The 27,952-nt window shown below is 41.1% G+C and overlaps 2 long non-coding RNA genes across 2 annotated transcripts; both read right to left on the reverse strand.

Annotated features, from left to right (window-relative positions):
* Positions 1-2,075: 2,075 nt before the first annotated feature.
* Positions 2,076-11,574, reverse strand: LOC125325580. The gene is made up of 2 exons (XR_007203411.1): positions 9,260-11,574; positions 2,076-3,205 (listed from the first exon to the last, which is right to left on the reverse strand). It is a non-coding gene; the product is annotated as an uncharacterized LOC125325580 (long non-coding RNA).
* Positions 11,575-12,646: 1,072 nt separating this feature from the next.
* LOC125325592 lies at positions 12,647-25,789 on the reverse strand. The gene is made up of 3 exons (XR_007203418.1): positions 25,670-25,789; positions 22,824-22,963; positions 12,647-17,309 (listed from the first exon to the last, which is right to left on the reverse strand). It is a non-coding gene; the product is annotated as an uncharacterized LOC125325592 (long non-coding RNA).
* Between the last annotated feature and the right edge of the window lie 2,163 nt (positions 25,790-27,952).

The raw sequence follows: 27,952 nt of genomic DNA on the forward strand, positions 1-27,952 counted from the left end.
TTGTCTATTACAGCTGGGGATGGGGTCAGCGGCTCTGACCCAGGAAGAGGTGACCAGTCCGGGGAGATGGTCCCAAAAGGAATCGCCTTCCCGAGGCCCGGTGTCTTCCCTCAGCTGCTGGCAGGAGGGCCCCTGCAGAGACTGTCAGCTCTTTAGTGATTATCAGCTCGTGATTCCAGCTCAGCTCTGCAGGGCAGTCTCCAGGCCAAGCCAGACCAGGGAGAGAGACGAGAAGGCTCGTGTGGCTGGTTCTGCACGAAGGGAGCTTTATTGTGGGTCCCCTCCGGCGAAGGGGAGAGCCAGGGACGAGAACCCTCTCCCTCACAGGGGCCCATTGGGCTTGCTTTTATAGGGATACAGGGGATCGGTAAGGACCAATGGGTTACAGAGGATCTGGGATGGGAACAGACCAATGGGTCACGAAGGATCTGCATAGTGTCTCCTGAAGGATTGCAGGTCTGTCTTTCCTCGCTGTGACCATGAAGTGGTTGCCTTTCCAGGGAGTCCTGCTGGGTGATTGCAAAATCTCTTATCTCAGCAGAGATCCCTCCAGGGCAGGGGCTGGGCATACCCCACAATTGTCTATCCCCATCTGGCCCAGGATATCCTCTCTGGTCCTCAAAGAGAAAAAAACGTCCACAGTTAGGCACTTGCATGGCACAGATGAAGTCAAACTCTTCATTGCCTCTCTAGATCTGCACACCAACCAGAGAAACTTTTTTCCCTGTTAAGGTTTGTAAAAGTGAACACTACAAGTACTTCATGGTAATACACACAGCATTTGCAGCAAATATATATATATATAGCTAAGCTATTTGCCTTCCCAATATTTTCACTTTATTCTGTCTTTTTCTACCTTTTTAAAGTGGAATTTGAAAGAAAATAGAGGGGTATTTTTCCCCTCCTCTCCAATTTAAGTCCTTTTTTTTTCTAGTAAAAATTTTTGCGATCAAAATTTAACCAACACTGTAATGTTTTTGAAATTCTTCATGAGGAGAGTAGCAATTCTGCTGCTGTAATGTAGTTTAAAGTAGTTCATCCCACAAGCAAAACAAAATAGTCACCAATGTTAATGCATTGTAACAGGTATGACATAGTGATATATTTTCCTGAAAATTTGAAAGACCTTTAAAATACCAGATCTCATTTTTCATCTGTGTTGTTGTTAGTATTTTGTAAACTGTAGAAAATTACTTGACTAAGGCACATAAAACTTAAGCAAGTTTAAAAATCTGGAGTATCAGTCAAGGGATTTTATTTGATCATGCCTTGCTTAGCCTCAAAATGATTTTCTCCTTCAGTGGACTTCATGGAAGCAAGAGCTTTATGGTGCGTATCTGTATCTGCATTTTGAGTTTCACACTAAACACTGCAATTATATAACGTGATATTAATATTCATAATCTGTTCTCTCCATGGTGAACATGTTCATCTTAAAGTAAACTTTACTAATAAGTGGCCTGACAAAATTCATGTACAGGAGAATAGGCTTTTTAGAGTGTCTGGAGCAGTATGTAATTGAGTGCACCTGATGGGATCGTATCAAAACCAATACCTAGGCCTAGGAGATTTTCTGCTGGATTTCATTGTAGAAGAAAGCAATGGAACTATTATGAAGTTCAGATAAATGGGGAGACTAAAAGTGTGTGATCCAACCAAATAACCTTTGCAGTTGAAAAGATAGAAGTGACTCAGAGATTTCCTCTGCAGAAGTCTGGGCAGACAATCTGTATTTATATAATTACACTGACCTGATGAATGCATTATACAGGGAATTACTTGTCAACATTTCATGCTCCGTAGATTCTTTTTGTTAAAAAACATAGACTTCAGCTGGTTCATAAAGACTGACAAAAATATTTTTTAAAGTTTTGTAAGTAGATGTTTAGTATTTCTTTTGACAAAAGAATCTGTAAATGCAGTGCCACATCCTCCATTACCTTATATGTAACTGGTTTTACAAAAAAAAATCTGATTTAATAAATTCTAGGCAGAAATGGCAGCAAACAACCCTCATAAAATATGAAGAAATAATTTTCCCTCTAAATTATACATTCAAATCACACCGCAGTACATAGTGTTCTTGCATGTTTAATGAAAATAAAAATTTCAACAAGTTCCAGATACCACTGGTGAATAAAGTACAAGTATTTTCACATATCCATCTAGTCGGATTCATGAAAGCTATAGGCTACATGTATAGAGCACTTGCAGCTATAGTATCATTGAATTGAAGGTGACAGCACAGACAGGTTTTCCAGCCCCTTACATACAATGCCCAGCACATTATATTGGAGACATCCCTTTGAATAGGGATATATTAGCTTGAGTGGTCTGACAGAAGCACAACATTACCAAAATGGCTTTGAGGAATTTTTGGGGAATAATCCAAAGTGGCTTTTTGGGGAGTAAACCAGGCCAACCAGAGCAGCAACAAATATTCCTTAGCTACCTTCCTAGATGAGAACCAGAAGGTAAACCACCTCAAGGGTGTATATAGTTGTGGTGGATCCTCTTGCATCCCTCCTGGGAAGTCTGGATGTTTGATTACCTCTCTGCAATGCCTGTACTCCAACACATGCAGCACAGGGAATAAACAGGAATAATTAGAGATCTGTGTGCGGTCACAGCGCCATGACCTCATTGCAATTACAGGGACATGGTGGCATAGTTCATGGGATGGGAGCGCTGTCACAGATGTCTACGGACTTTTTAGGTAAGACAGGACAGCAAGACAAAATAGTGGAGCTACTCCTTATGTGAGAGAGCAATTGGAATGTGTGGAATGGAGCACTGCCTAGGGGTGGATGAAGAATGAGTCAAGAGTTTATGGGTAAGAATTAAGGGGCAGGCTAACATGGGTGACACTGTTGTGGGTGTTGGCTACAGGTCACCTGGTCATGAGAGGAAATTGATAAGACCTTGAGTTTGCCAAGAAAATCACAGTATTTACCTGTCTGTGACAAAGACTGATCAGTGAGGCACCCACAATCGTCATGGTTCATTTTGTCATGGACGTGATATCACTAAACTCGAGAATGCCTCAGTGTTCTGTTAAGATCATTTTGTGCCCTGTGATCCTCCAGGCCTGATCCAAACTCCATGAGGTCAAAAAGCTTGACACCTCCAAATGCGAGCTTTGCCATCTTTATTGTTGAGGTTCACAGGTATGGCAGGGCAGAGAAGATGCTGTGGAGAGGCTAATCTGTGTGAGCAAGCAAGAGGGTGTTTAATCCACATTGCTTTTTTTCTTCTACACTCATGTAAAATCTCGTATTTTGCTCTCCTTTTTGTCTAATCTTTCATGGCTACATTCTGAAATGGACTACAAGAAAGCATTGCCACAATGGTAACAAGACGCTTATTTTGCAATGATGAAGTTATTTGTCATTCCATGGATGGAACTATATTATTTTCTACTAATCCTTTTTAATTCCAATACCTTCTCAGTAGCTGGATGTTTCATATATTTAGCCTAGAACTCTCACAAAAATGGCAAAAAGAAAAACAAAAGTAACCCCCAGCTTTCTAGAGATCTCCCACAAAGTGTCTTTCCAAGATTATCTCATTTGCACAGCAGATTAGCTTGATAGATTGAATATAATGCACTCTCATTTTAGCTAATGCTGCTTTACTAAAGGGACTAACAAACTTAATTCTATCCAGGCCAGGATTGCCTGACAGAGTAACTGAGTACTTTTGTGTGCTTACAGATAGGATGAAACAGATTGACTTTTTTCTTTGCTCTCTTTGCATTACTTTGTTGGAAATCATTTCTCCCTGGATTTACCCCTACAGTCCTCACTGTTGGCTTGAGGCTGCAGTGAGGTCTCACCACTTGGAGGGGTTTGTTGGTCGGGTCCAGTAGCTGAAGGCTCATCAAAAAAAACAAAATATGTTCTAACTACATCTCCAGCCACAGTCCCTTGCTGCCAGCACCTGCCTGCTCCTGCACAGAGTGGGGTGGCCACTGGAAGGACACTGGGCCAAGAAGTGAAGCACTTCTCCAGGACCTTGCCCAGACATTGGGGCCCTTCCCCTCCCCACTCTGGGCCCATCACATGGCTTCTGAGTACCCAGGGAGGTATTTTTAGCTTGTACCTGCTTTGCTGAATGATGGAAACCCCCTTGGGGCAGGGCCAAACCACCTCTGAGTCTGTCCTGTCTCTGTTGGACCCTAAGGTCAGTGGGCAGCCTCCCAGCCCAGACGTCCTGCGGTTACTCTGGGAGGTATTGCACTGCATGGGTAACCTCACATTTACTGTGCAGCAGATAGTCACTGGTTAGCAGGGAAACACTGAGGCTGCGACAAGATGCAAGAGCCAAATCCATCTGAGAAACAGTAAATAACAAGGCAGTCACAGCATGAGTCGCAGGGCTATAGTTGACCCAACCTGTAGTAAAGCAGAAACCACTGCGTGAGTAACCTTCCTCTAAAAGACAAACAGACTCCAGACCTTCTCATCATTTTAATTATATGGTGGCTACCAACAGTTTAAACAAACAACTCCTTCTCTGTGTGTGTGTTTTTGGTTTGGTTTGGTTTTGGTTTTTTTGGGTTGTTTTTTTTTGTGTGTGTGTCTGTGTGTCTGTGTGTCTATGCTCATCATTACTATGACCATGCTGTGGAGCCTCGTGCATTTCAAAGCCCTTCTCTGCTAATAGAGGCTGGAGTGGCCATAGCAAGGCTTCTTTGAAAAAGAAATGCTAGCAGTGAAAAACTTCTGTAGCTTGCTGCTGGCTTCAAACAATCTCCACAGTGTTAAAATGCAAGAGAGGACATGAAAGAGGAAATTCAGGCCACAAGAAGAGACTAATGGGAGATCAAATTGCATATCCTAAGAAAGTCCTCTATGTGAGGCTAAGTGACAAAAGGAGTTTCATTCTCAGGGAGTTTAAATTATTAATATCCTTGTAAAGCGGTCACTGTAAAGTCTTTTCTACTCTCAAAAATAGTAAAATCATGTCAAATGCAAGAAAGTACTGGAGAGAAAAATAATGATGGCCATCTAGGTGGGATGGCACAGCAATCTCACCAGGAAGGAAGAAAATTCTTCATTGAGAGCTAAGTCTTACAACACCTAGACATTGTTCTCTGGTACATTTGTCCATGGACTTGAACTTGCTTTACCAAAAGTTTTCTCCTAGGTTCCCCACTTTTACCAGAGAGGGATCTTAAATACACTGAACAGCTGAAAAGTCTTTCAACAGGTGATCGCAGTTTCCTTTACCCAGCTTCACATCTCTGCAGCATGGCTCTTAAAAATTGTGGAGGACCACAGACTCCATCTGATTAATTTGATTTGGAAGAGCATGAGCAGCACTGGTGTAACCAAAATCACCCCAAATAACAGTGGAAAAGCCTCAAATAATATGTGTATGTCACAGTTCAGCCTGGCAGCCCTCCCCAGGGAATATGTGCTAATCATTAGGTCTAATTGAGCCATTTTGGCAAAAAAGAAAAAAAAAGAAAAAAAAAAAAAAGAGAGAAGAAGAACTAACATATGCAATGGCAAAACTAAGAATCTAAATAAATGTTGAAATCTGACTCTCTTGGTCTGTCTTAAAATAGCCTGTCCCACAACACTAATTCTGCTACATTTGTATAAATGACAGCAGGAACATAAAGCAGATTTGAAGTGTGACCATTTCTGAGACTATTCAGTGTTCCTCAACTTTGGCTGCTCTCCCCTTCTGAGCTGCCTGACAGGTCTTTGGGAAGTGGGATGTGCAACCTTTGCAAGCAAACCTCAGGCCCTGGCTGGACCATGCAGTAAGGGTATTGGTCAGGTTCCTGGAGCTGGATCAAAACCACACTGGGCAACAGTATGTATCCCGTGTTACACACTCATAATTCAACTTTGCTCCAAAAGTATTAATGATTAGACTTTGCATCAACAGTGCTTATATCTGAGGGTGTATTGTCTCTCTTTGCTACTTTTAGTTTCTATCAGATTAGGTAATACCTCTGTTCCCACAGCTGGGCTGGAAACACGAACTTTCTGTCATGTGGATGGGTTAACTTACCTCCAGCCTGCAGACAAGCCTGGGCAAGACTGAAGTTGTGCTTCTCCAGGCTTCAGCATTAATTTACTATTAATGAATAAAAGATGCCAGGATCACTTCTGCAGGCCAGCCTAAAGGACTAAGCACTAGTGAAAGAGTTGTCTTCAACTCTGACAGGTTGTCTCTGTAAGCAATTGGTTAAACACACATACTTTTCCAAATGACATTTTGTTCTTGTGAGCAGTTTGAGGTACTGACAACCAGCTTTGCCCATCAATAAACCCTGTGTGAGGAGGGCAGAGCTGCTGCCCTGGCAGTCTGCCCAAAGCCCATTTATACTGCCATTTGCCTTAAGGAGGAGGTGTGGAAGTTTCCATGCACTTCATGGTGAGCCTGCAATGGAGACATTGTGGCACAAGGATTGTGAGACCTGCCCAGGGCAGGGCGAATGCACTGGTAGGAAGCTGGATGCAGGGGGTGCAGGGGGAAGATCAGGGAGCAGAGCTACAGGAACAGCTGGAGGTTAAAGAAAGTTATGGTTTCCAGCATCTTGTTGCAAACTTTAAAATGGATAAGATAAAGCCTATCCTAGACCAGCCCAGGCAATGTACAGATCACATATGTCCAACAGTTCTACTTCTTTGCATCAATATGGTCAATCAAAAACAAATATAAGTTTGCATTTCAGAGTTTTAATCTCTGAAATGCTCTATGTTGATTTTTCCTATTGGAAGAAACTACCTCATCTCCTGGGAATTTTTCCTCACAAGTCTCCCTTTGAAAAAGGAGAGGAAATTCCCATACAGAATTATTTTTCAAGTTTATCTATAGAGGTTTATTATTATAATTGAAAATTTCCTGGCACCATTAATAAATAGAATAGTTTCTATGTTCTGATTCATGTACACCAATTTATCTCCTTGGAATGCTATGTTGTTGCAGGGAGTTCCCAGGACCAAAGTCCAGCCTATACAAAGACGCTGTCTGATCGCCTTCATGCTGCTGGCGACTGAAATAGAAATTTAATACAACAGGAAAAGAATGCAGTAGTTCCTGCTGTAAAACTTCTTTCATAACACTGGCCAACATATATGGCATTTTGTATGCTGGTTAACATGCCATCCTATACTAGTTGGTTCCAGCTGCTGCAAGTAACCCGATACGTCATCGTGTGGAGCAGCTCCAAGAATAATGCAGATATTGCCAGATGCTGGAAATCCATATTAGGAGAAGTATTGCTCTGTCCTTCTGCATCAGCTGTGTTTATGTGTCTTTCTTCTAAGACAAATTTTTTTTATTTTCTTATCCATTTATAAGTCAGTCCATTGTGGGGTTCTGATTCATTTGTCCGAGACAATGCTCCGGTCTCTCAATTTTGGTAAAGGAAGTGAGCCTTACTTTCAGATATCTGAAGGTGAAGATGTTACATTTTGTGGGATCTATAAATGTAGCTCACATTGACAGCAATCAGTATATTTCCATATAGCAGACTGTTATATTAATATTCATGAAAATGTGTATGCATCCAGGCAAAAATATAGATGGTTTCGGGTTTTTTTTGTAAATGTAACAGATCCACATGTACCATTATTATGGTCAGAAGGGAAGAGAATACTTTTGATTAAAGACAAAAACATGAGAATGGTCCAGGTCCAAATTGGTATTTTAACCAGGAAACTTCTATTTCCTTCTGCCATCTCCAGTAACTTAAATTTTTCATTCTCTTCATTCTCTAGTAAAAGTGGATACACATGACAATATTTTCATTGTAGCTGGATAGCCAAAGACCATGGAAAGAAAAAATATTAGCTTTTGATCTGTACATATATATTTCTTCCAACTCTTGAAACATTTTCCCAACACTTTATTTTTGTTATCTGTTTGTAAAACACCTTCGAAATTATTTGGGATGGGGATAAAAAAGTATATACCAACAACAATATGAAATTAAAAACAAAGATAAAGATTTTTCTCACATGTTACTCAATGCTGTTAGGAGACTTCTTGAAAATAAGAAATGTTTAGTGAATGCATTTTCTGTATACCCACAGAAATGCACTTCTTTCTTTAGTGTAACTTTGAAAATCAAATAGTGGCTTTTAAAATATAGCTTATAGTAAAGTCTGCTTTTCTTCTTTGAATTTACCAAGAGGTTTTGGGATACAAGTTTTATTGGTGCTATTTTCACTGATTTTCGTATTTGGAGATTTTCATGTATATGATATTTCTTTTGTGGGGAGGGGAAGAGGGAGGTGACCTCTGCAAATGACACTGTTAAAATTTTTAAATTTCACTTACACTTTAAGGAGTAAGTGAAAGAAATATTGCACACAATACTCAGAAGCTTTTGAGGGCTTTGCAATGAAACACTGCAAGTTAGGAAATTCTTAACACGGGCTCAGCCATACGAATCAACTTCACTCAAAACCTCAGACTAGTTTATTTAGAGATTTTAGGCTAGTGTAATTCTGTTCACTCTTGGACTACCAAACATAGCATCCCCTCAGAGACAAAATGGAAGAAGACACTTGAAAAATGGTGACTGGAAGTTTCTGCTGGCAGCTTCACTCTAGCTCTTTGCCAAGCCTCCACCACGGAACACACCAACCTCATGATATATTAATTGACATCCTGTCAATCACAAGATAGGACAAGAAGCAGAGAGCAACAGAGTACTACATCCATACAGTGTGTAAGTCCTGTTTGCCAATCAGTTAAAGATTAAGTTTTTTTGCCTGCAATATCATCCTTTACATGGTGCTTGCTTTTGATGAAAGATTCCAACACAAGCTACGTTTATTGATTTTCCTTTCCATCAGGCTTCTATCTAAAATATTACTTTTAGATGCACTATTAAGTGACCTTTGATGTGGTGTGGCCTTGAAGGACCACACTCAAATTTTTTATATTAAGATCTAGTTCCTGACATTGCTTTCTGAGATAAAATAGTGTGCATTCTCCCCAAATGAGCTTTAAAAACTCCACAAATTATTTTAACTTTTAATTTAAATTTATAAGAAGTAAGTAAAAAGAAGAAAGATATATCTGTATACTTCAACACCACCAGTGTGGAGAGCAACATGAGAAAGAATAAATCCTAACTTTGACTGATTGTTGTGGGCCTTTTTTCTCAAGAAAGATACTGGCTTTTTGACAATTCTGTGAACTAATTTGTTGAGTATATGCATATTCTGCAAGTGAACAGTTCAAAATATTAAGCATATCTTAGTTCAGTGGCTCAGATTCATCTCACCTGTTTCAGTGTCTGGACATGCTCAATCATCAATAAGGGACATAGGCATCTTCCCGTTGTCTTATTAGTCCACTGAAATTTCTCCATCGGCTGGTAAGGAAATCAAGGTGAATACATGCTTCACTTCATTAAATGTCTCATTTCAACAAGATGCAGTTTGCACCAGTGAGCTTGCAGTTAGACACACGAGAGCAGAATTTGGCACTGCATGGGTATGGTATCAAACCGTATGAAAAGCGTCCAAATTCATTCAGCAGGAAACATCAGAGTACTTAAAATGCTAATTAAAATAATGTCGAAGTCACATATCTCTACAAGGGAAAGGTTTATAATGTCGTTCTATGAGGACTGCTAAGTATAGACAGCCTTACTAATATAGGCTTCATTAATAATCACAAGTAACAAATGAGACTAAAAAGCAGTGAATTTTTGTTGCAACATTAAACTTAGGGAAGCTATCAGACCACTCACTGCAGTGAAAGGCCATGTCTTGCTGCAGCAGCAGTACGTTTGGATACAGACCAAACGGCTCTGCAAGTAGCACAGTTAGAAGCTTCAATTTAAAAGTCCTAATTCGCAGGAAGTCATAATTACAACCAGTCTTTATCAACAATCTGTCTAGTCCTTGCTTGAAATTAAAATATTTTATGTACCTGAATAAACTCTAAGAACTACAGATGACTTACCTCTCCACTGACACATGCCTATTTTCTCATTCTAGTCTCCTTACCCTTATATTTTTCTCTCATAGCTCTTGTGAGGAGACCCATAATAATTTGGGCTAAGGGCTTTACATCAGTATCACATCCATGTGCTTTCACTCTCTTCCACCTTATCTAGGCAACTGAGAGCACTGCAGAGTGCTTGGGGCCAGATGCTTATATAACCTTAACCAGGTTCTCCATGTCACCCTTAACTCTTGGAGCACATAAAGAAGTCAGTTGGATCACTCTACAGGAAGGCTGGATTTGTTGTTTGACAATATGCAAGAACTTGGCTTCTGTGATTACACAAGATGCGCACGTAAAGCCAGTTTTAATGTAATGGTAATTCGATAAATGTTGACTCCTGCTGATAGAGCTGCTAATTATATGCTGCAACAGCGCTACTAGATCAGAGGGATTAATACATGACATTCATAAAAATTCCTATTTTCATGGATGTTGTGCATAATTTAGTAATTCTTCATACATTTCTGTAGTCCAGTGAAACAAGCAACTGGCTTACCAAGGGCATATAAAGCAATACTAGTGTTTATGAAGATCCATCCTTTTAAGACCATCTCCACTGCTGCTTTTTATTTTTCTTTGGTATTTACATTTTCAGTGCAAGAGTAGGATTTCAACTCTTGTGCTGTGAAAAATAATGCAGTGCTTATTGCAAGCAAATAAGTGGCAGGAACAAATGTAGATTCAACAGAGTTCAAGCCCTCTTCCTCCAAGCTGTTCCTTAACTCCAAGAACCGCCTCCAAAAGGAAAGGGATAATCCAGGCTACACATCCACTTACTACTTAGTCCTATAATTGGGATTACAGGCAAGGATGCAGTTCTTGGTAATTTCTGTGATGCATCCAAATGTTCCTGGGGAGTTATGCTGCCAGGACAAGAGTCACTTGCAAGCATCAACTAATAAAGACCTGGGTGAATTTCGGTCAATTGCCTGCAGAGAGATGAATGAGTCTGTAAATATCTGAGATCCCCAAGACATCCAGACTGTGAGGAACTCTGTTCATATAATAATGAATAGCATCCAAGTGCTTAAGCTTGTGGAATTTCAACTTCCTTGCTGCTGTACTTTTAGTACAAACTATCATCAGTGATGTGTCTCATCAATGCTCCAGGCTCTGATACACCTTTGAGAAGAATCTTCATTGTTTAAAAGTCAGCTTCTAGTACAGTAATGACAATTTCTGCCATAACAGGTGCCACTGGCTCCAGGATGACGATGTTTTTATAGGATAGACAGATGGCCTCATTCTCTTTTCCTCTAGGATCACCATATAGATGGTAAGTAGCTTCTCTGGAATTAGAAGAAAGCTGTGAGTGCAGGACTTATGCAAGTAAGCACAGAAACCAAAGCACTGCAGATGAGTAATTTTTAGTGTTAATTGTGACAAATGTGAGCCTGAAAGTTGCCTCCCTGATGCCACACATCATCCAGCAGGCTCAGGTCAGGACCCTGCTGAACTGAAGACAGGTGTTTCAGAATGGCAGCTTCACTAAATGCCAGTCTCCTTAAAGAAAATTGATCCTTACAGAATGAATACTGGTCTTCTCTAGACATTGTATTTCTTATTTCTTTGCCAGCTTTTCCATTTTCCCAGGCTACTCCAATCCGAAAGCTTTCTGCCTGGGGAAATGGAGAGCTTCATAGCATGAGTCAGCCTCAGGGGCAATCTTCGCTTGATGCAGTGACATGAGCACAGTCTAAACTGAAATATTTGGAAGTCACTATAAAGGGCACGTGAAGGGATAATCCCTCATTTTTTTCACATGGTCTTAAGAGACTGTTTGGCAGGGCTCCCACAAGGCTGTGGGAGTGGGCAAGCAGAGTCTGGCCAGAAACATAACTTATTAGGGAAACAATTAATCTTCATTCCAAACTATCTGCCATTACTGACTGCATACATGTGCACAGTAATTAATCCCCTTTCTTGCTGAGGGACTGATTCACTGGAATTTAACTCAAGTTTCTCCAGCCACTTTTGCTGCCCTCAGCAGCTTTGCTGGGGCTTTCTCCTGATCACACTCTTCTTTCTCTCCTCCTGATGCAAGGTTCAAAAGTGGCAGTAGAGATTCAAACGCTATCCCAGAGGTAAATCTATTGAACAAGGTAAATCTATAATCATCCAGTTGAAAAAATCCATTAGAGATGATGTCATTTGTTTCTGTATCCCCTGGTATGTTGATACATTAGACAAAAATACGAACAATGCAGACACATTACTAGAGAAGCCTTTAAAAAACTTATGGAGTGAGAGATCAAAGTATGTGACTTTCTCCCTGTTTTCATTCAGATGAGTAAATCTTTCTTACATTCAGTCACGTGTAATGACAGAAGGTGGGTTTAGATCAAACCCTTCTCCTGAACACCTTAAAATAATTCAGACTTAAACTGATGTTGCTTATGTGTTGTTGTATTCCAGGTAAGCCATCTACCCCACAGGTGAGATGCAAAGACAATTTTTACAATATTTAGGGTTCTTTATACTTTTTTATTGCTATCCTAGCAATAATGTAGGATTAGGAATTTGTTACCTTGGCATTATTTATTTGGTTGCTTTTTTGTAAAGTGAGGTGGGAATCTATGAAAAAAATAATGTATTTGGTCCACATCTTTATTTAATTTCTACTATTTTTAAGTCAAAATTTGAAATCTTGTTTCTACACATTTTAGCAGAAATCGTTGCCTGATTAGAGTAAAACACATATCTATTGACTAATTATTTTATAGTTCAAACTGCGTTTGCCAAAAATAGAGGAGTCTCTTCCAAAATAGAAAGACTCAATAACTCCTTTGTGCAGAATACAGTTAGCACAAAATAATTGCTACAACAAATAGTCTTAAAAGCATTACAGTTTAACAGTTCCGTGTATCCAGGATATAGACAAGGATGTCTATGCACACAATTAGAGATTCCAGCTTTTTCCTTTAATACTCTCAGTAGCATTTGCATAATTAAGCAAAGCGGTTGCAATATCAAGGAATGCCACCTGGGGAGGGATTGCTCTGAAATTACACTTTCTCCTGTTTGTGCCACACAATACTGTTTACACACAACAGCTTACATGTAGTCAACCCAAAGAACAGCTTTATGCTGGTATCTACCACTAACACCTGGTTAATTATGAAGCCAAATAGGGGTATGCAGGTGCTACCTTGGGGTCTGCAATGTCCTGAGATGTATTTTTGCTGTTCAACTGTTAAGGGAAGTGCACACTGAGGTTTTGCATTTCCCAGTCTTACTTTCCCAGAACATACATTTTCTGAAAACTTCTATCTTCTTTTATCTCTAAACACTATCTTATATTTTGGCTAAATAATTATCCTAAATAATTATTTGTTGTTAAGCTTTTTAGCCTAACCATTCTTCTCTTATTAGTACACAAGCATAAAACTAAAACCCAATTTCATCTGTCCTCAAACTTTTTTCCCCAATGCTTTCAGCTTTGTAAGAAAGGAAAAACAGTTTGAAACATCTTTAAAATGAACGGGGGGAGGGGGGGTGCCTGTACTCATTTGAACAGTTTTGTCAGTAAACTGAAAAACCTGTCATACCACAGCTGCCTTAAGTCGTGAAAGAAGGAATAATTTTAGCATTTGTTAATGTAACTTGAAGGAGGGAAAGCAAAACATTTAAAACATTGAAAGATAACCAGTAATCTTGCCTAACCTTTCTTCTATTTATCTGTAGTTCAGTCAAGTGGATTATTTGGAATTATGCTGAAGATGTTCAGATATCTGGGGTTTAGCTGGTATGAGATTTAGCAGGAACATCCCTCATGCTTCTTTTCCTGTCTGGGAGAAGCTCATTGTAAACATTCACAGAGTATGGGTAAAATACAGCTTAGACAAGCTGCCTTTGTAGAGCAACACAAAGTGACTGCACAAAGAAAGGCATGGTGAGAACAGCCAAGAGTAAGTCAGCTTCTTGTTTGAAGCTTGCAGATCATATGGTGCATGACCCAACTAGCCACCCTTGATCTCACATTGGCTTCACTGCCACTCAGTCTTTGGCTAAGTTACTGTTGCTTGCTTCTGGCTGGAATGTGGGAGAAAAACACTTTAGTGCATGATTAAATTAGCTCCAGACAGCTAAGCTGGACTCTTAGACAAAAGTCCTGTTTGGGTTCTCATTATCTCAAAACGAAGGTTTCATAGCATGCTTCTGTTTGGCCTTGGCAGAGCAGGGCTGCAGGGTTTGCTCTTCTTGCTGGCCTCCTCAACAGCACCTCCCTTTCCTCCCTCTTCTGCAGCACAGGATGCTTGTCCTCACTGGTGCAGCTCCCCAGTGTTTATTCCACTTCCCTATCTCTACTGTTCCCATCCCTTGACAAACTTTCTTTTCTCCTTATGTATCGGAAGGGGATTCTGTTTCATCTTAACCTTTGTCACTAATTTTCAAACCAGGTCCTTCATGTGCATTTTCCTGCTTGCAGGATGCTCCCTGTAACCACCTCCAGAGCTACCTTGTCATCCTTTTATGGTCCCTTCCTTCACCCTCTGCCTGGCTTTGATAGCAATAGCAGACTTGATGTTAGCCATGTTGCAAAAGTTCTGTAGTTTGTTGCCTCTCTGTAAAAGAAAACCAGAACAAACCTGCTGCAAATGAAACATTCCTCACAGAGGAGGGTTTCGGGGAACATGTATTTTTTACCTGGAGCTACATGAATATTTATAGTACATTCAGTAGTGATGGCTCCATTCAGAGTTAGGAATATCCTGCCTAAATATACCAGGCATCAGCTTATTCTCACTGCTTCTGGGGGATGGTCAGGGAACCTTTATCCATCTCCTGAGGTCAGTCAGACCTTCAGGAGGCTCCCAGTGCATGGGCAGGCTGCCTGGGCATCACATGAGCTCCCTGAAGCAGTCACACAGCCCTCTTGGACAATAACTGCCTGTGAATAATGGATCGCTGCAGCCAGGCATGCTGGGGATATATTAGTCAAATGGCAGCAGTACCCAAAAAAGAAAAAGCCACGCTTGGATCCTCTATAATCACAGGATAGCAATCGACCTCTGAACACACGGGTGGCTGCTTTCCTGGCACCATACATCTGGTAAAAGAATGCCAGGCTTGCAACCCTTAATTAGTACTTAATAAACTGAAAAGGTGTAATTTACACTGCTCATTTACCTCTAGAGACTTATTCTTCTTGCTGCCTCTGTGCCTTTTCGGACTTCAGGCCTTCCTATTTTCCTTCTGTCCTCAACAGCAACGGAGAGAAAATACAGTGGCATCTTTAAGCTGGGTGAGACTGTTCATTTGTTATGGTTGGTGACACTGTTCTTGCAGCTAGCAAGCTAAGCCAAAATCACGTGTCTTTTTATATACAACACTCAGCTAAATCAACTCAGGAGCTGTATTTCAGCAAAATGTGCAATGCCATGAGGGCAGTACCCTCCAATGGCACAGACACAGAGTTCTCCCACCAAAGGGAGTCTCCAACCGTCTGTGCTTAACTTGAGGTGAACACGGTCTTTAGACACTTTATGGAATTATTTTAAATTGTTACATCTATCCAGAGACATACAGTCCCATGGCAATGGGACAGGTTATATTCTAGCTGTTACAAAAAGTCTGAGGACTCAGGACTTCCAGTCTGACTCTGGCTGTACCCTTTCCACAGCTTCACCAGATCTGGCAACTTGTATGTCTCCTCTCCTTAAATGCGGGTTGTACATACAGAAGTAGGTCATACATGCATACATATCTCTGCAGTCCCTCCTGAATGTCAGGAAACTCAGTAATTTCCATTTGCTCTGCAAAGACAATGCCTGGGATGATAAATCTTAGCTCACAATCCTTTTGTATAATAGGACAACAGTCACCAAGAAAGGGGCATTAAAAATACGATTTACTCAGCCACAGACAGCAAAAAGGCTTTAACTGTGTCCTTATGTTCAGTGAAAATATGAAGAATATTGACAGGGTTTATTGTGAATGATTCAAAAAAAAGAGGAGCTGCTAAATGTAATTGCAAGAAAATTAATACAGAGAGCAGTTTTATAATATAAAATATGTGAAAGCTTAAGAACAAATAAATTTTCTTTCTGTCCCAGAACAGACATTTTCTGAAAAAACTATTACAAAATACACTTTTTCTGATACTACAGTAATGCTATCATTTTCAAGAAATTAATTCATCCTCTTATATCTCTAAATACCGACTTTTATTCAGCTTGAATAGTGCCTCTAAATAAACGATCATTAAGCTTTTCAGCCTTGACATTCTTTTCATGTTACCATGTAAGCATAAAACTACCCAGCCCTTTCAGATGACCTTCAAAAAATGAAGCAGTACTGCGGATAAAGACCTAGAAAATCACAGTTCAAGCTCTCGTTGACTTTAGCAGAGCCAAGGTTTCATCCAGATTTTCTCCAATACAATGCCTTTGTGAAGCTATGAAGGCACTTGATTATAGGTAGCAAAGTACATGCTGATGACCTCCAGCTGAGATGCTAATCCTTGCACAGTGGATTTCAGCCTGTTGGCAGTAGATTTGCATTCCATGGTTGTCTTTCAAGCTGTATGTACCTGTGGACAGAAGACCAAAAACCTGATCTCCACTGGAGCAGCACAGACCCATATCTGAATGACAGGTTCAGCAAATGGCAAGAATTGGTGGTGTGCAGGTACAGGGTTCTGAGGGCAGTTTTTGTACACCACAGAAAGTGATGTGGAGCTATCTTTTCCACTAAATTTGTACTGTTATTTCCCAGTATGACTGTGACACTTTCAGAAGTCACAATGTCATTTTAAGACTCTTAAGTCTCCTTAGGTTTCACTCCTGGAAGTCTTGAAACACCTCCAAACATTGGACAGAGGTTTTTCCCAATTAGCTGCCAGAGTTTAGTGCATCAAAGGAATGTTGAAGTTGAGACTATTCATGTATTTAAAGGTGCCTGAGCTGATATATGCCTCTCATAGGCTGATACTGATCCTTTAGCAATGCTTCTGGAATCTGAGTGCTGGCTGGTGAGGATAGGCTTGCTTTTCTGACCTATATATATAAAAACACAGACGGTTTTGTATAAAACCAAACCAAAAAAAAATTTGCGAGGTTGCCTTTCAAAGTGTTCTGCCATATCCAGATCCTGTATCTGCAGAATCCCCTGTGCATCCCAGTGTGCCCACAGAAACAAGCCAACAGGGCTCCCAAGGCTCAATGCTGACTGAAGAATGTAGAGGTTTTATGCTGGATCAGGTGATGAGAAAGCTCCGCTGGTCTCCAATGGTCATGGAGGTGTTGTGTCTAATGCAGCAGAGGAGATGAGTTTGCAAGACACAAAAGTGACCACAAAAGGAAATTTTTAATATGGACCTTTGATGGAAGAGAAAGAAAAATTGAGTCCTGAGCTTCCAAATACTGAACAGAGATAAAAGAAAGAGGGCTTCATAGAAGTGATCATTAATCAATTTGCAATACATTTCATTATTTAAAATATTAATTACCTTTCTGCTAAGTCAAGCTGAATCAGTATCTCTGTTTAATTCTGCCTACTGTAGTGAAATCCATCCTCATTTTCTGATCACTCCCCTACCCTTAGCCACTCTGTGAGGCGTATCTTTGATCGAAAAAAAGTAAGTAAACATAAATACTTTGGTTATGACCCTCTCATTTAGAAACCCAATGCCTTCAGAAAAATAACACTGAGTTTTGATCTGTGATACATTTGAGAAACAGGATTATATATATATTCATGCTAGTGGTTTGCACCTATAGAATGACTTAGGCATGTAGATTTTTAGGTGACTCTGGAGACATTTTCCTCTTTATTACAGCTCAATTTGTTCTTTTTTGTCTCTTCTTTTTCTTTATTTCTTTTTTCTTTTAGCAGAGACCTTGCAGGATTTTTTAACATGTCTTCCAGCTTTTTTTTTTGTTACAGAATTGCCTATTAGTTAATGGACAAAGTTTAGCAATACTTGTTAACCTCACTTCAGCCCATAAGGCTTTGAAAGTAATAAAATGTAAGGTTGTGATATGAATTAAAAAAACCATTTGAGAGATTGTTTGCAGTCAATGCCAAGATATTTATTCTGAATAAATAATGAGCCAAATTGATTTATATTTTTCATGCTTTCTTCTTAAAAAAACTAAACAAACAGACAAAAAGCCACACCACCCTATTGCTCTAGTTCAGACAAGTAGTGTCTAGTTTAGAATGTAAAACTAATCAGTAAAAAGCTTAAAAAATAGCTTAATTAATGAAGAATAACAGAAAATGTTCATTCTCTCTGACTGTCTTTGGAAATTATATATAAAATTAAATATTCCTAGTTCTGAACATTAAGCTGCTTGTGACTGGCAACATTGCTCAGTCCCACCTGGGATGTTTCACACAGTAGTCACTTTGGAGTGTTGTGAGGAGCAGAACTGCCTTTATGGAAAACTGTACAAAACAAACAGATTTCAGCACAAATCAAAAAATAGTGATGAGGGGGGCTCAAGTAGGGAAGTGATGGCAGTGGTATCGCTATTCCTGGCTGTGCTAGTTTGAAAACAAACCAGTGGGAGGCACCAAGTCAGAATAACAATTTAATGGAAATTAAAGAAAAGGGGAAAAAAAAAGGTAAAAGAAAACACTGTCAAACTGACAGAGTCAAGGTACAACCTGACACCCTGTTAGGCAGGGTGGTGGTAGCAGTCTGGTAGAATGGTGGCTGCAGTCCTCTGAAGCAGTGATCCTGTAGTAAAACAGTCTGCTCTTCCTCAGGAAGTCCAGTGGTGGCTGTGTAGCTCCTGTCCTCTGGAAATCCAGTGGGAAGCCGGTGTCTCTGGTGTTCAGCCTCAGATTATATCCACGATGGGATGCTTGGTTCCTCCCTCTGGGTGGAGCATCTCACAATGGGGTAACGAGTCATGAGGCCAAGTGTTGATTAGGCTCATTAACAGAAGATAGTCCGGAGGGAGTTATCTCTGAGTCAGGCGGCAGGACAATGATGGGCAATTAACAGAAAGATAGTCTGGGGGGAGGAGGCAAGGAAACACTGCCCCACCTGATTTCAACAGCTGATGGGGATGGTAATAGAATACACTGCAACCCAGGACACTGGCAAATCAGCTGTGTTTGTGCAGATGATCCTCTTAACAACCAAGGAAAGTGGAGGTGCTGTTAAGAAGGGACCTGCCCTCCCCTTCCCTTGAATTTCAAGATTTAAAAAACAGAAGGAAGTATTTTCTGGTGGCTCTGTAAGCCACAGTTATGAGAAGGAATCCAAGCTGTTGCTTCTGTGGATGTTTTTCACTTCTCAAGTTAGGTCTGGTGTCTGTACTAGGACACTACCTGAGCATTTTGGCATCTTCAAGCCCAGAGGATCACAAGGGTACTCTAAGGGAAAAGATGCTAACAGGCAAGTGAAATTCATGTACCACAGTTTTATTCCCATGCTAATACTGGCTCAAACATTTCCATCAGACTTCAGCCTCCCACTCCTGCTCCCCATCACTTTCTCAGCTGTGCCTCCCCAGCTGTTTTTAGAGCCCCATATAAAATGGTATCACATAATTGATTCACAATAAAAGCAAGCCTGCATGAAAAGAGGGAAGGCTTTGTTTTCCACCTAGAGCAGTGCCCTGGTAGGACTCATTGCTCAGCCCCACAAACAGCAGTGGCAGCTTGTCACCAGGACGTGTCGGGGAAGGAGAGCCTGAAGCTGACAGTGTGGCTGAGGAATGTGAAGGAAGAATCAAACACTGCGCTTGATATCCACATTTCTCAGACTGCACTGAGACTCTCCTGGTTGAAAGCAAGATAGCTTTACTCTGGTTCATTGGAAATCTAGTGAACATCTGTGCACTGCAGCCTGCTGTGGTTTAATGAGGTGTTTTACACACTTACCTCTAGTTAATGCGGATTAATTTCCTGAGGATGTTATCTATACATGAAGTTACTCTGCAAAGGGAACCCCTGAGCACTCGTGTGTGCATACTGCTCCCAAAGATGCCCCAAAGCCCTGCTGCAGGGCAAGGGCTGCTCCAGCCTCTCCCCCAGCCCCAGGGTGTCCATTCTTCTCCTGCGTTGGCCCCATGGGTGCAGGAGTTAGGAGGGCAATCCCAGAGGATTGCTGGGAACTGGGATTTGCACCCTCTCCACCCAGTTTGTTCTCCCTCTGGCACCCCATCAGTGGACAGACTGCTTGGCAGAGACAAAAGAGAAGTTTCTGGCCCAGGGACAACTTGGGCCCCTGCAATATATCATGGAGGAAATTACTTTGTTATAACTTTGTACCAAATAAATTCACCATAATTAGTGTATTCACTGTGAATCCCAGTGGAAGCAATAATGATTTTCAGTTTATTCAAAAAGGTCGCTATTTTCCCTGACAAAAAAATTATGACCTAAAAATATCTGATGTATTTCTCATTACTTTACTGACTGTAATGATATGTTTGGAAGAAACACCAATTTTCCTGTCTACTGCTTTTGACACAACAACAACAATTAGTCATAAGCAATGAAAAAAAGACATTAGTTAAGAAAAGGTAAGAAATACACAATGTTTCTGTATTCATAGCTATTGGATTATTATTTGGTTACATTAGTCTAACTCAATTTGTAGAATCAGGGATTTAGAAAACACACCCTGTAAAAATACAAACCTGTTGATTGTAAAAAGGCAAAAGAATTGTATCTCATCAGTATTGTCCTTCCAGAGGAAAAAGTCACTTTGGTAACAGCCAGGTATCACATCATGTAGTGAAAATAACAATGCAGTTGTCAGGAAACCAAGCTGGGCTTAGGATGGTAGTGTTTGTCTAATTGCAGAGAGAGAACATAATCACATCATGCAATCTCTGTGCCTTGTCACTAAGTTTGGCTGCTATATCTCTAGTTACTCAAGTAAGTATATGGAAAAATATATTTGTAAATGTTCTCCTTAACCATTTACTTTGTTGGCCTGCTTGTTGGTCACTCCTTTTATTCATCTATTTGATAAACATAAAAAACTATTATGAAAATGGTCACTATTAATATTTCAGAAAACTAAAACCCCTTCACTATAACAACTTTACTGCATTGATTTTGGCCTTTATTTTCCCCTTCTTTACTCTTCCCAAGTCCTTTCCCCTCCAGACATTGCACTTTCAACCATTCTCTTCTCATGTTATCTTACCCTTGCTTTCCAATATTGCGGCATTTTCCGTGTATCCATCTTCATAAATAATGTATGGGGGAAGAATCTACAACTTCTCTGTCAGTCCTTATCCAGAGGGCAGGTTCATTCCCCAGCACCAACAGCTGAGTCATTGACACACATCACCCTTGTCATACAGACCAGTCCTCTCAGACTGAGCTGCATCTTTCTCAGCTTTCCCTAGCACCATGTGCTCATGATATAATTATGGATTTACTGCCTGTGAAACATAAATCTAATGTGGTTTGAAAGTCTAGATTGCCAAGGCTGCCATCTATACTTTTAACACAGGAGGGATGGTGGCTGAGGTCTGGGGCTTTGTGAAGGTGCAAGATGAAGTTTTACTGCTTCGTTGGAACTTCAAGCCTTCTCATGTGATGATGGGACATGGGTTGGGCTACGTATGCTGTCTCTCCCTCTCTCTCTCCCTCTGTTAAAAGAAATCCCAAATCTGGCTGCTCTCAAGCAGGATATTAATCCGAGCATGAGCTATGTGGTTAAGAAGATACATTTTCACGGGCTCAGCACAGGCAGCTCTGACAAGAACTGAGGTTTGGCTCCTGTAAAAGTCAAAAGGAAATAAGCCTCTTTCTCAGTGCAAAACCAGGTTCTACCACAGCATGAGGCTATTTCTCCATTTGTTTCCTTTCCTTTCCTTTCAAAGTTAGATAATTTCCCTCCCCCACTTCTTCATTTCTTACTATTTCTGGTAGACTGGGAAATCTCATTTTGGTAGTTTTTATATCGTGAACACAGAAGAAATTGGTTTTGTTTCATTACTGCTCACCCTACAAAAATTGGGTTTCTGCTGTGCTCTTTGCCTTCCAGTTTCCAATTACACAAAAAGATACACTATTAAAATGTGGAATAACTTGCACTACTTGCACTTTTCTAAACCTTACTGCTTATAGGAGTGATTTAAACAGCACCTACTGCATCAGCTAAACAACTTGGTCTTATTATTTTCTACAGATAATGGGGATCATCTGTTATTAATGAAGCTTAGTTTATTCACCTCATTTTCCTTGCTGTGTTCCCTCAGCAACAGACCTCAAACAACAAGCAAATGAGCATGGAAAGGTTTTTTAAATGACACCCCAAGCTCTCCAAACAGACGCTGTGGAAATGCTGCCATTGTAAGACAAGTCCTCTTTGAGGCTTCTTGTTTACAAAAGCCCCTCTGAAAGTGTCCTGCCTCTGATGCATGGAGTCCAGTGAGTCCCATCAGAGCTTATGTCCAGCAGTTCTGCAGCTTCACCCACTGACTCTCTTCCTCTGCCCTTTCTCAGACGGTCCCAGGGCAGAGAGTAGGTTTTATATAGTACCAAAATTAGGAAAACTCACTAAAATGGAGAACTGCCTGCACATCTGAGTTATGCTTTGAAATACTTTACAAAGTGTCACGCCAGCCACTGTTGAAGAACTGAGTTGTTCAAAACTCATTTTGTTTTACTCACAGAATTGCTAGCTTCTCATATGGAGCAGATACATATGATTATATGTCATGAAATGAATGTATATGAAAGTTTCCAGGTCTCCTGAGCCCTTCCTTCAGCTTGTAAAGTTCTTTGAAGTTAAAACAAAAACAAGCCTCTAATTATCTCAAGAAAACCCTGTGAACAAGGAGCCTTACCATCAGAAAGAAATTTTCACCCATCATCTGTTCTATGCTGGTATTCCCATGCAAAATCTTTACCTGCACACTTTCTAAGGCATCTTCCTTCTGCGTGACTTCTGAAAGTCTTCAAGTACAGGAGCCCCGGACAATATGATTTCTCATTTGAGTTCCTTGTTTTTAATGTGATCCCTACTGAAAAGTGGAACTGTTGGAATATTCTGTAATGACAACACCAATCATGAAATATTTGCTTTAAGAAATGCAATGAGAAAATCTTACATTTATTAAGTTCATCAGCAGTTCAGACTATTTCACACTATTAAGTGACACACATGGCCCCAAACCTGGATTGTACATTGAGAGAGCCAAAAAATGTGTTTGAGGGAGACTTCTCTGCTGGCGCTGACTGAACTTAACAAACAGTTTGAAAATCATTTATCAGGTAATAAATAAATTCCGGGTGCTCAGAGAAACATCCAGAAACCAGAAGATGGTTTCTATATCTCTGTGGGTAAAGAAGTGATCTCACATCCATAAGCTGCCACTGCTGCAGATGCTAATGTTAATTTTCACTAATTTGGAAAATCAGGCCAGCTGTGTAAATCCTTCATGATCAGCCCATCCAGGGTCACCAGTCAGGCTCAAGAAGCCCACCAGGCTTCAAAAGGCAGTAGCAAAATAAGCTGCGTTTCTGAAGGACGGAGGTGGCTTGGCGGATGAGGTGAAGCTGTACCATTTTCTCATTTGTCAGAGCATACTAGGCTATTTCTGAAGTTTTACACTGGCTACACCCTCTCCTGATCCTGTGGGCACCACAACAGACCCCAGGGGCAGAGATGGTGAGTGACAGGAGGTGAAGTGGTTCATGGCTGCCTGTGCCACTCCCTGCTGCTGCAGAGCAGTGCTGGCCATATCTTAGCTGCAAATGAGGAAACTTGATGGTTGCCATAAATTACGTTGCCAACCCTGGGGGCGGTTCCAGCAGTGCTGAGGGCTGCCACCTTGGAGTGATTGCCAAAATGCCAGTCCCCAGGCTGTGGGGGCAGATGCAGTAGCTGCATGTCCCCTGGGGGCTTCCTGATGCTGGAGATATCTTCAGAGAGGCAGATGAACCATGTTAAGGGCTGATTTGCATGTCAGTCACTCATACCACTACTTCAGAACTAATGATCTAGTTCTTAGCATCTTTGAAAATATCAGTTGCTACTGAAAATAATAAACAGAAGTTTATGCATCCCAAGCAGCTAATGCCCATAAAGAGATCACGTAGCATGAAAGGGATTGCCAAGGAAGCATTTGAAGCTTTTGGCAACAGCCAGACTCCATACTGATTTGCTTAAAATTAGCCCCAAGGGCAGCTGAGAGTAGCTCCATACATCCCATGTCACATGTCAGAATTTCATTGCCTAAAATGGAAATGGTTCATAAATCACAAGACCGTGCAAGAGCATGCCAAGCAGAGGACCATTAACTGCATATTAGAAGAAATAACCTTTTTAACAAGCACGTTTACAGGGGCTACTGTAACCAGAAGGGGGGAAAAAAAGAAGTTCTTTGTACTGTCCTTGGAACTATTTGCCTTCATATGTCCTGCCCTGAGAAGTCTCTGGGTTTCCTTCACAGTGTAACATTTCATTCTCCTTAGCAGCTGGAAGGTCGGTGTTCAGTTTGTTAATGCACAAGGTGCAGAATCAGTGACAGCTGTGTCTGTGCCTGACCAAGGGCCATGGCACAAGCTGGCATATGCTATATAGAGCATGTTTTACTTGCTAAGGCAATGGCATTTTTGTTGTATTTCAAGCCTTTCATTATTGAGCTTCAGGGTAACTATATCTGTTGGGCTTGCTGTACTAAGGACGCATTGATGGTTATGTCATGTGCAGGTCAGATGTCTCTCTGGAAAAATATGAGTTAGTTAGGAATGATGAAAAGCAATAGATGGTCCACTTTGTGTGTGTATGCCTACATGTGCCTGTATATCATGTGTAGTATTATAAAACCTGGGTTTTGCAGATAGAGGTGTTGGCTCTGAGTATTTGTGCTTCTACATGGGAGGAGAACTGATGTGAGTAACTTACGTGTCAAGGGAGAGGCATGTGCATGCTTGTAGACTTGAAATACAGAATAATCATCTACACACACACACACACACGTGCTCTCAGACAGGACTAAAAGCCTGCAGACATTTCAGGATTGACAGCATGCCAGACTCTCCAGAGAGCTGGTTTGGTGGAGGGTTTGGTCTTTTTTAAACTTGTGAAACAAGAATTCCCAGAAGGCAGCCAGTCTGCAGGCAATTAGGAGGAGCCTGCAGTACCTCTGCTGGGGTGCTTCACTTGTACTGAGGCCGTGCACAGCCAAGTGGGCGTGGATGGTGTCACACGGGCTGCTGCACATGGGACAGTAGGAGCACACCAAACTGCTGCCTGAGCTTCATCTGCATGGCCCCGCTGGAGGGTTTTCAGCACCATTTTTGCATGCAGACCAGCCAAGGGCTGCACACCTCCATGCTGTGCCTGGGAGGAGCATGTTGTTACATTTAGGGAAAAAGAAATCTCTGTCTTCCAGCAGCTTTAAAATTTTCCCCCTGACATTACGACCCAATAAAACTGTTAACACCTCCTCAGATAGCCTAGTTCCTCATGCCATCTTTCAGGTGTGCTCTATGGGCTTCCCTGTTTAGTACATGCAGGATACATTTTAAGAGCCTCATGAATTATTTTGGGTAAAGCAAAAGGAAGTAAACTCCTGGCTTCAGAGAGAGGTTAATGTGGCAACAGCTCTACAAATGGGTATCTTGGACCTCAGCCCAATGCTTTGTCCTTCTCAGTCTCCTTTCCACTTAGGTATGATTTCCAGGCAGGCAGCTGGAGCATGGGAGGCAAGGGACTCGCTGGAGCTGCTATCCAGGGCCAGGGACATACCTGCGGTCCCTGAGCTGCGTCCAGTGCTGAGCGCTTGCCTTGAGGCTGGAGGGCATCCCTGGGTCTCCTGCCCTGCTTGGCTCAGAGTTTGGATACAACTGGAGACGTAATGTGGAGAGAGCAGAGATGATTTAGAAACTTGAGCACATGATGCTAGAGAAAGTGCAGCATGCAGAGAGAGGACAACTCCACGAACAGCATTTGTAGGAGGCAAAGGAAGGTCCTGCAGAAACAATCTCATTGGATTTATCAGATTGCCTGCTTGTGTCCTTGGGGGTTTGTTTCACTTTTTCAAATTCTGGACTTTCTTTTGAGTTTTATTGCTCCAAAGGGATAAAAACTAGAGAGCCAACATTTTACAAAACTCTTCCTAGCATTGTTCCAATACAAGAACTTTCTGCTTTCTTTCCTTAGCATTGCAAAGACTTGCATAAATTTAACTACATCTATTTATTTTGCATTAGCATATCCCTTTTCCCTTTGTCAAATCACCATGCATTGGATTCTCAATTTAGGATTTATTTTATTTCAGAAATTAGCACAGAAAGGATCATACTTTCAGGGGGAAAAGGGCATTAGAACTATCTTAGAAAAAAAGATTTTCTCACACAAACACATTTTTGCAGATAATTTTCTCTTTTGGAAATTTTTCTGGTTTTTATCACTTGAAAATTAAATGGTTTCATTAACAAGTATGGATTTGGGTAGGTTTCAGAAAAGAAAAAGGGGGGGGGTATATTTTTTTATTACTTTTCCCGAAACCTGTTGAAAACAATTGACATAATAAGCTACTTAAGCACTCAGTTTGCATCTGTCCCAATAGGAATTAGATATCTAAGAGCTAGACATCTAAATAGCTTAACTAATTGCCTCCTGACAGAGAAACTTTATGGAACATTCAGCCCACACAGTTGTCTTCCTTACCTTCAGAGAACACCATTACAGCTGTCAAAGGGCTCCTAGACCTGGTATAAGCTACGGATTAGTTGAGGATAGAGGGATTGCTAAATATCTTGATTTTTGTGCATTGATCTGATATGATTCTCTGCTTTCCACAAGCTTTTTTGTACAGAATTAATCAGCCTAAAGATGGAACTGCAGATGCAATATTGGTACCTTCCACAGGTGCAGCTGTAACGATGGGTACTTCTTCTCTTTCCTCACTGACAGAATAGTACTGGCATGTTAAAACTGCTGCAAATGGCTGCACATTTGCTGCATGGGTATAAATGACCCCTCTTTAATGAGGCTGCCACTCCTCAGTAGCTAGCCCAAGATGCTGTCAGCTAATCCAGTGTTCATCTTTGGAGGACATTTGAGAGATGGAAGCAGGAGCAGGCACTGTCTCCCTGGGGACTGCAGAAGTCCTCATTGAAGACAGGTACCAGGGGATGGAGAGAGCAAGGACCACTGCATAAAACCACTGCATCATCATCTCCAGGGGAGAGGGAGCTGAGAGCTGGGAGGGATCACAGTCTGGGGCTGGGAAAACACATACTAGGCTGAGATCCCCAGCTTGCTGTGGATGTTTAGTTTTCTGCCGTGTCTCAGTCCTTATAGCAAGGCTGGGCTCATGCCTGAGATCTGGGACACTGTGCTCCAGTGGCACAACCAAAATCACTGCAAAAGCTGCAGCGAATCCAGGTATGGGCAGGAAGTCCAGGCTGGGCACTGGACAAGAGAAACAGCAAGCACACCAGACCAGAAGACAGGTCAAGAGTATGGTCAGGCATTGATACATGGTAGAGAAGACAAGATACTCACGCTGGACCAGGTGCTGGAGCAAGTCAAGGGCAGAAGCAGGAACCAGGGTAAAATAGGAAGAAACACAGCTTCAGGTTTTGCCAGAAAGAGCTGCAGTGACCGTATCTTCCAGCGGCTGGGTGGGGACAAACCTAGGGCCATAGCTGGAAATGAGGTTTACTTGTGCCCTCAGATCAAGCAGTAAAAAAGGAGGCACTGGCAGCCACTGGAGACAGGGAATAAATGGAGCTGACACTGCCAGGAAAAATGAAAAGATAACACCATCCTGCTGAAAGCATATTTAAAAATACAATATGGGCCTGAAAACCACAGCTAAATAAAATGTTGTTTTAGTTAATTATATATTAAGAACCTTATTCCCAGAGACAAGCAGAGTCTTGTTTAAATTAGCATGTTGCCTGATAATTAAGAAATTTGCTACAATAATAACAACAACACATCTACCCAAAACCAACATTCTAAAAATAACTGTGAAAGAGCTTTGACTGTTTATTAAGGTCATTAATTAGAGTAATTATG

This window comes from Corvus hawaiiensis, chromosome 4 (assembly GCF_020740725.1).
Source record: "Corvus hawaiiensis isolate bCorHaw1 chromosome 4, bCorHaw1.pri.cur, whole genome shotgun sequence".
Lineage (NCBI taxonomy): Eukaryota > Metazoa > Chordata > Aves > Passeriformes > Corvidae > Corvus > Corvus hawaiiensis.